The sequence below is a fragment of the Episyrphus balteatus genome, chromosome 4 (assembly GCF_945859705.1).
Source record: "Episyrphus balteatus chromosome 4, idEpiBalt1.1, whole genome shotgun sequence".
Lineage (NCBI taxonomy): Eukaryota > Metazoa > Arthropoda > Insecta > Diptera > Syrphidae > Episyrphus > Episyrphus balteatus.
In genome coordinates this window covers 15,122,168-15,130,798 of record NC_079137.1, presented here as the reverse complement: position 1 = coordinate 15,130,798, position 8,631 = coordinate 15,122,168, and positions in this window count along the sequence as shown.

Sequence of the window (8,631 nt, the reverse complement as noted above, 5' to 3'; positions counted from 1 at the left end):
GTTTTTGCATTATTGCTTAGCTTATGAATTCCATTCATACAAAAAATTAATTTTTAATGTAATTTAAGGATTTATAAAACCCTTAAAAGCATGTGGTCCTAGAAAGATGGTTTATACCTTTTTGAAAACGGTGTTGCAGACAATAACCTGATCAAATTTTTTTCCTTTAAAGTTATATCTAAAAAATGATCTCACAAGTCAACATAAATGTAGGTACCTATTTCAAATAAGAAAAAAAAAAATTAACCTTCGTGGGGCGCCATCTAGCGCCAAAATAAAAATCAGAAAAAAATTCAAGGATTTTTAAAAATATTTGTTCCACCTAGGAACTTGATTCTCGCCAAACCCTTAAATAAAGAACACCCTTATGTATATATACAAATTTTCTTAAGGCTGCGTGTACCACCATATAAACGGCTCAACGTTTATAAATTCGTGGATAACTTTCACATTTATAAAGATAATTGAATGACAAAATTGTATTACTTAGTTAATAAACAAGGCTTAAAATATTCGACCTTATAACTTTTAAATTTGAGCAATTGTAATTTCGTGTTATACTTAAACCTTAAGATTTTTTTCTATAAAATCCATGTAGAGGAGGAAAGGTCAAATAAAAATCTAAAAAAAAAATGGGGAAATTGTTTCTTAACATTTCCAACCGGATGGCGGCTACTCAACTGCATGTCACTGAAAAGAACCTCCAATCTGTAATAAAATCGAATAACAGGAACAAGAACATGCGACCAAGTCGTGTATTTTTTCTTTTATAAATCTAAGTTGTAGGAACAATAAGAAAAACTATACAAATATTGAATATTGAGAATCTTTGTAGATCTTTACATGTATGAACAGATAACACAAAATACATGTAAAAAATCTGGATTTAAAAAACCTTCAGGTAGATGACAATGATCACACTGCTATATTATGTGTTCATAATAAACCACTTTTCAAAGTTATTTACTTACTTTCACAGTAGAGTAGTAACCTTACATACACATTCATACATATTGTACCTTTGTAACTTGTTAGAACAAGAAACTGCTTTATAAAGAAATATTAGCGTGAAAATTGGACTTTCATTATAAAGATCCAGCATTTTCACAGTACGACTGATAAATATTGCTTTAAAGAAATTTGGCCCTAGGACTACGCTTAAATTTCAAAATGAAAATAATTTCCTAATACAAAATAAGACCCAAAACATATTTATTTTCACCACCCATTATATTCAATACCTCCTTTAATATAATTTGCCTTTAAAAGTGATCAATAAATAAACAGATTGGGGAATATTCATAGTCGTTTTTAGACCCCAGTTTATCTTAGACTAGGGTTTATCCAATGTTAAAAATCAGGTAGCTTTTTTATTTCCTGTCCCTCACAGAAATAGTATGAAGAACCTTTAAACGCAGAAACTTAAAGTTTTTTTTTCAAACATTGACGAGTGGGATGATTGTATTATAAGTTCGTAGAATTCAATAAGATAAGACGAAAGAATTAACCGAAATTGGCTAGGTCGTAATTGTTTGTCCGACTATCCGATTTTCGCAATAAACAAGTGTCAACAAAAAGTACCCTTCTTAACTTTTGTTTTGGTTTTTGTTAAAGTATTATCAATGTCTCATTGAATTAAAGTCCAAAGCGTCATGATAACCTTGAATTTATGATTGTAGAAATCGGTTAGTCAGATGATTACCAATCTCGCATCGTTTTCGAGATAAAGAAAATTTAAAAAGGCAGTTGTGATATGTAGTTAGTTATGACTCGCTATAGTGATGAGACACACATACATACTAAAAATGCTAGATTTATAAACTTCTGGTTATTCCATACCAGGAGGTTAGATGTAAACACATACAAAACCTTATGTTCAAGTACAAAATGGACCTTTTTTATTTAAGTTTGGAAAAATATTTTGCCTGGGTAAATTTCCTTTTTGCTATTACTTGGCTTTATTACGAATTCTATTCGGAATTCACAAATTCTTTTTCGTATTCCATTAGTGTTCAATGAAGGGATTTTTTTTGTATGTGTCACAAGTATTTTTTGTTTGTCTGATGTACGAGCACTGAATCCAGTTTATACATAGAGTGAGTGTTTTTGCCACATGGTGGCTTCATTTTATATCATAAACAAATAGTAATCCAATGCATTTATAAACAACAATGCAGCAGTTTTTACCACCCACTTCCCACTATTTTTTTTTTTGTTCATTCTATTGCGGAATAAAAGATAACCCTGGTTTTTTCACATTGGCAAAATTTATCCTTGGTTACCATTTCTAATTTGTTTATTGATTTGTAGAGGATTGGTCGGGAGGTCAATAGAAAATGCACTGTGATGAACTCATTTATATGTATGTCGATAGTTTTTGCTGCTGTTAAACGGTTGAAACTTTATTCTCAAGTCATTTATGACTACACTCGAAACGTAAACATTTGAACATTTTATAATGATTTATTTATTGATGTTTTAATATTTTTATTTTCAAATGACATTGTAAAATATTATGGACATCAATTTCATTCAAAAATAAACTATTTAATGGATGCAATTCGCATTAAATAAAATTAAATTCATCGTATGTAGTAGTTTACTGCATTATTGAATTTGGTTGCAGTATTCATGTGGTTTTAACTTAAGTGAAGAAAAAACCTTACAATTAGCGACATACAAATTCAAAAGACTTATAAAATCCGATTTATAATATTTTCTAGTACTAAATATCGGAATTAAAAAGTCTGCAATTTATTATTGTGTAGTCTTTTGAATTAGAAAATAAAATTATAAAACTTTTAGGTCTTAAGGTAACCTATAAGGCCCTAATTCCACTGTCAATCCAGTCAATTATGTAAAAAAAATTGCCATGAAATTTGTTTTTTCGCGGGAAATTTTTTTAACATTTGGGTGTACCTAACTTCTTATCTTAAAAATTAATTTGTTTGGATAAAATAAATGTGCCGGAGTGGCCGCGATAGGAGATAGGTTTGTTTTTCATTTAATAGCTACATTGTCTTTGATTTTAACCAAAAACGACCGATAGCAAACTTATTGACAGTAAAATTGTCTAAAAAATTATATACATATGTGCTACCACAATTCAATGAAGTTGGCGTACTGTTTCAATATTTTTTAATATGCATATTTTTTGGATTAAGTTGTTTATGACAATCTAACAAAAAAAAAAAAAAAAATAAATAAAAAAGGTCAAAAACTTCATTAACATAAGATTTTCCTTTTTTATTAAAATTTTTTTAAATGTCCTCTTTCTTTCCTCAAACATCTTATATAGTATTAATTAACGTAGGCGTACCAAACCAGTATCACTGGAAGTACCTACTTAGGAACGTGCTTACCAATTTTTGGTCTAGCATTATTCTGTATCCGTAAAAAGTTTTTCTTAAAAAACCTTGCAAATAAATCCACATATTCCTCCAAATTATTGCTCATGTAAGAGATTCAACCAAACACATTCCATGAAAAAATTTCGTCACTCGAAAATGCGATTATTGCTTTTCCTTATTTGACTTTACTCTGTCCAATCACTTTGGCAATACAGGGCTTATGGGAAAGCCTTTTTAAAATCAGTGGGACCTAACGATTACCCAAAAGCAATTCAAGAAAAATATGCCCCTGAAGCACACAAGAAAACCACAGAGGCGCCTTGGCATTGTTGTTGTAATTTCTTTATTAAGCCATACGATCGGTGGCAGAATAAAACTCAATCATCAAAGTTGTTTATTAAAAGTATTCACAGTACATAAGAGTTACTATAATTGGTAAACTTCCTTCATAAACTAGGTACTCCTTTGTCTATTATTTTTCTGAAAGAGCTTTCTGGATTAATGCTCTTTCAAGCTTTTAGAACGAAAAAAAAAACATATGTGATGCCGTGTTGTTATTGGCTGTTTGTTTTTTGTTTTGTGTGTGTAGGAAAACAGTTAATGTCAACATTTTAACAGGAAAAATTTGCTACGCATGCGGGGGATGGGGCTGTGTCTTAAATGAGTGAATTTTTTGTTTTGTTATTTTGATGTAAAAAGAAATTTTTTTTTTCATTTTTGTGAAATTTTACTGACAAGATGGTAACGCTGATACCTTTTCGATTTTTGTTTGGATAATACGGCATCGCTGTATGAGCTTTTTGATGCGATAGACATATGAAGAAGGCGTGAAACAGAGTGAGATGCAAATGTCCTATCTTCCAAGTACCGCCAATTTTTATCGGAGGAATAGGTATATGTAGATACTAGAATATAACAAATTCGTTTTGGTCACTTGAAAATTTGTGAGTTATATATACAAAAAGTTACCAGCCTAGTTGAAATGTACAAAAAATAAAGCTAAAATGGAAAAAAATTAATCGTGAAATTTTTTTTTCATAGAATGGTAGGGGAGGTCACTGAGCTTAAAACCAGTTTTTTTTTTTGAAAAAATCGAGCTTGAGCCAACGCCGCCATCTTAGATTTAAGGAAAAACAAGTTTTAGTAAGGAACTCGGCCATTTCTGATTTTTTACTAAAATGATTTTTGCAAAACTTGTAGAAAATTTCTCTTTTTTTCGAGTTGATTTGAAAATGATTTGCTCTGTTTGTATAAAATTTCAGGAATTCGCTAACACCGTAGCTAGATTTATCACCCCAAAAACAATATGGGAAACAAGCCCATATTGCGTTGATCTTAAAAACTATACCCAAAGAAGGTATAACTTTTAAGCTGACTAAGGCTTATAGTGGAGTAACTAAAGCTCAAAAATTGGCAATATTAGGGAACCCGGCCGAACAGCTTAGATTTTGATGATCTTTTTTTTCAAACGTCGGTAATTAAAAATACTTTAAAGTCGATAGATTAAAAATTGCCGGTGTTGCCGTTTTGATTTTTTAAATTTAATTGAAGATTTTTATGAACAAAAACAAATTTTTTTTAAAAATTTTTCTTAAATTTCATGAATTAATTGATGCCAAAAGATTGTCTAGGAAATTCAAGGAAAAAAAATATATGGGAGTGAGGGACAATTTTCCATAGTTCAAGCGATAGATGCAATTTTCTTATTAATTGACTTCAAACACAAAAAAAAATATTTGAACACAACGGCAACACCTACAATATTCAAATATACATTTTTTAAAAGCTAGAAGCTTAGTCATATATGTAAAATTAAAATTAAGTTAATTGAATGAACTGCTTTTGAAAGAATGGTAATTGAACTCAGATTTTTGAAAAAAGAAATTATTGAAAAAATTTTAACATGTCGTTTTTTAAACTTGGTCGTAATATAAAATGCATTTATTTTCAAATTTTTTTGGCCGCATTTATTATGATTTCAAATTATAAAAGGAAATGTCAATGGGCCCTACCAATAATCAAATTTAAAGCTGACTTTAATTTTTACCTTAATTCTACATATTTCACAATACCAAAAACCAATTTAATAGTCAAGTTAAAGGCAAATGCTCGATTAAAATTTATAGTTGGGAAACTCAACTATAAAATTTAACCTAGACTCAGCCTTAAACCTGACTATTAAATTGGTTTTTGGTATTGTGAAATATGTAGAATTAAGGTAAAAATTAAAGCGAGCTTTAAATTTGATTATTAGTAAGGCCCAATATGTATTACGGTTTATGAAAAAAATTAAAAAGTATTTCATTTTCGAAGAACTTTTTTTAGTAAAAGTTTTGAAAAAAAATGTAACTTATTTTTTTTTTTAAAGTTCAACATCTAAACATAAAATTATTTTGTATTCATTTAATAACCCTTACTGTTGAAAGTTAAATAGCAAAAATTAAAAGTTCCTATTTACCACAGTCTTTGAGAAAATTAATTATTTCAATGCAAAAATTCAGTTTTAATAAAAAAAAAAAACCATTGAAATTGAAGTAATTTTTCATTTTTTTTTTCAAAAGTGTGATATATTTTACCTTTTTTTTGCTTCGAAATTCAACTAATAATATTTATGGCCAAACATTTTTTTTAAATAAATTCATATTTTATTAGAAAAAGTTTGGAAAAAAGTCATTTTAAATTTTTCTAATAACATTTTTTTTTTTAATTCTGAGTTTGAGGACCATTTTTTCAAAAAGTCTTGATTAAATTTAGTGGATTTAAATTTAAGAGATAAGAATGAGCTTCTGGCTTTTTAAAAATGTATTTTAAAATATTGTAGGTGTTGCCCGTTGTTTTCAAAATATTTTTTTTGTGTTTGAGGTCAGAATGTTAGAAAATTGCATTTATCGCTTAAACGATGGAAGATTGTCCCTTACAGCCTTTTATATATTTTCCTTAAATTACCTAGAGAATCTTTTGCTATAGTTTGTTTTATGAAATTTAAGCAAAAAAAATGGTTTTGTTAAAAAAAATTTAATTTTAATTTTAAAAAACAATACGGCAACACCGGCAATTTTTAATCTATAGACTTTAAAGTATTTTTAATTACCTACGTTTGAAAAAAAAATCGTCAAAATCAGAGCTGTTCGGCCGGGTTCCCTAATAATTTGCTTTAGTTACTCTACTATTAAGAAAATATTATTTTTGAATTAACTCGAAAAATATGGGTCATAAAACAAAAAAAATTTTCAACAAGTTTTCCATCAATCATGAATGTGATATGTAGCCAGTGGTACGATACCATGCATTCCGCATGTAAAAATCATGCTGATTTGATTGTAAATGTAGCTTGTGGGATATAAGTGATAAATTTATCGTTTTTTATAAGCATAAGATGTTGCATATAATAGCTTTTTTAAAGCAACATGTCCCTCGAAAAAAATCTGCATCAATTAGAATAAATTAGCTGTTAACGTCACTGAGATTTCGTAGATTTTATTAATCTAAGGAACCTGAAAATACTCCCGAGCTAATTTTCTCTTTTTACTTAGCGAAAATTGGTAATAATAATAATAATTGTAACTATATGCCTGTAAGACCTAAGGTCTAAGGTTTAAATGCATACTGCACGGTACTAGTTAGAAGGAATAGAAAGATAGGAAAGAATTTTTTGTTGTATCCTCTGTCAAAAAAATTTGCTCAGATCTTGAAAATCTTTAAATCGTTTCCTTATTTTGTATTTGATTCAAGGAGTAATTTATTCAATTCATGCTGAAAAAGTTTTGTTTGCTTCACTAAGTGGTTTATTTTTGTGTACCTAATCAGCAAACCAATATTTTCTAAGAGGCACTGAGCGCATTTTGAAAAGTCTTGGAGATAAAAATAGCCCAGTATTGATAAATAAACGAGAAAAATAACTTATTTTTATTCATTGTTTTGTTTGCAGTAAGTTTGTTCTCAAGTATAATATACTGATTCCCAAAGCAGCTTCAAAATTGTAATTGTATAGTTTGAATAGTTTAAATATTGATAAATAGTCCGTCCTAGCAACTCTTTGACTAAAATGTTCAAACTTCTTATCAAATTACTTTTCAATATTTTCATATAGAGTCTTGCAGGCCAGTGCAATCGACTTACTTTAACGTCATTTTTTCAAGTGTTTGTTAAATACTTTAAGCTCCACTTGTCACACTGAATAAATAAATAAATATTAGAAAATTATCATCATTTGTTATCAGGGATTCTCCATAGTTAATAAAAATTCTAGGCACTGTAAAAAGGTACACCTGATTTTAAGATAATTCTGACATGTAATATTTCATAAAATAAACGTATGCAACTCCCAACTAATGAGCAAGTGACTAATATTTCTCAACCATTCTTGTGTGCGTGCAATTAATTTTCAGAAATTGAAGGCACCTACAATTTACCTCCGAATTCGAACGGCTAAGCAGAAATGCACTTTTTCATGACAATGATACTCTTGGAGACTTTGTAAATTCCTCTCAAGAGGTAATACCCCTAAAAAAAACTTGAAAAATTAATTTTTTTTAAGGTGGGCATTGAACCCAGATCTCTACTCTATAGTCTACCACAATAACAATCCGCCACGGGTTACTACCATCACGTTCTTACCAAACTAAAAAAATAGATGGTGCCCGTGCCAATGGTTGAATGACTGTTTTACTGGAATAAGGCAATATTTAAAATAAAAAAAAAAGTTGCGCATACGCCACATAGCACCACCAATTTTTTTTAGTTAGATCCCTGTTAATTCTCTGACTAATGATTTTAATTTTACTTCTCGATAGTAAATTAAAATAGAGTTCGTTTTGAAAGATCGTTCCTAGAGACTTGGAGACTTTGTAAATTCCTCTCAAGAGGTAATACCCCTAAAAAAACTTGAAAAATTAATTTTTTTTAAGGTCTGCATTGAACCCAGATCTCTACTCTATAGTCTACCACAATAACAATCCGCCACGGGATACTACCATCACGTTCTTACCAAACTAAAAAAATAGATGGTGCCCGTGCCAATGAATAAAAATAACTTCGTCTTTTGTAAAGACTATTAAAAGGTTATATTTGACATTAATGAATATTATTGAAAACTTCACGTCGATTTAAATTCGAGATTAACAAGGAAGATCGACATTATAACAATAAAGAAGAATAAAAGAAAACACTCACACTTTTTTGTTCAAAAAAGATTTTATGTGATTTTTTTTTCATTTGAAAGGGTGGGGGTTACATTCTGAACATTATTTTATTAGTTTCTTTAACTTTCTTTAATTTAGGC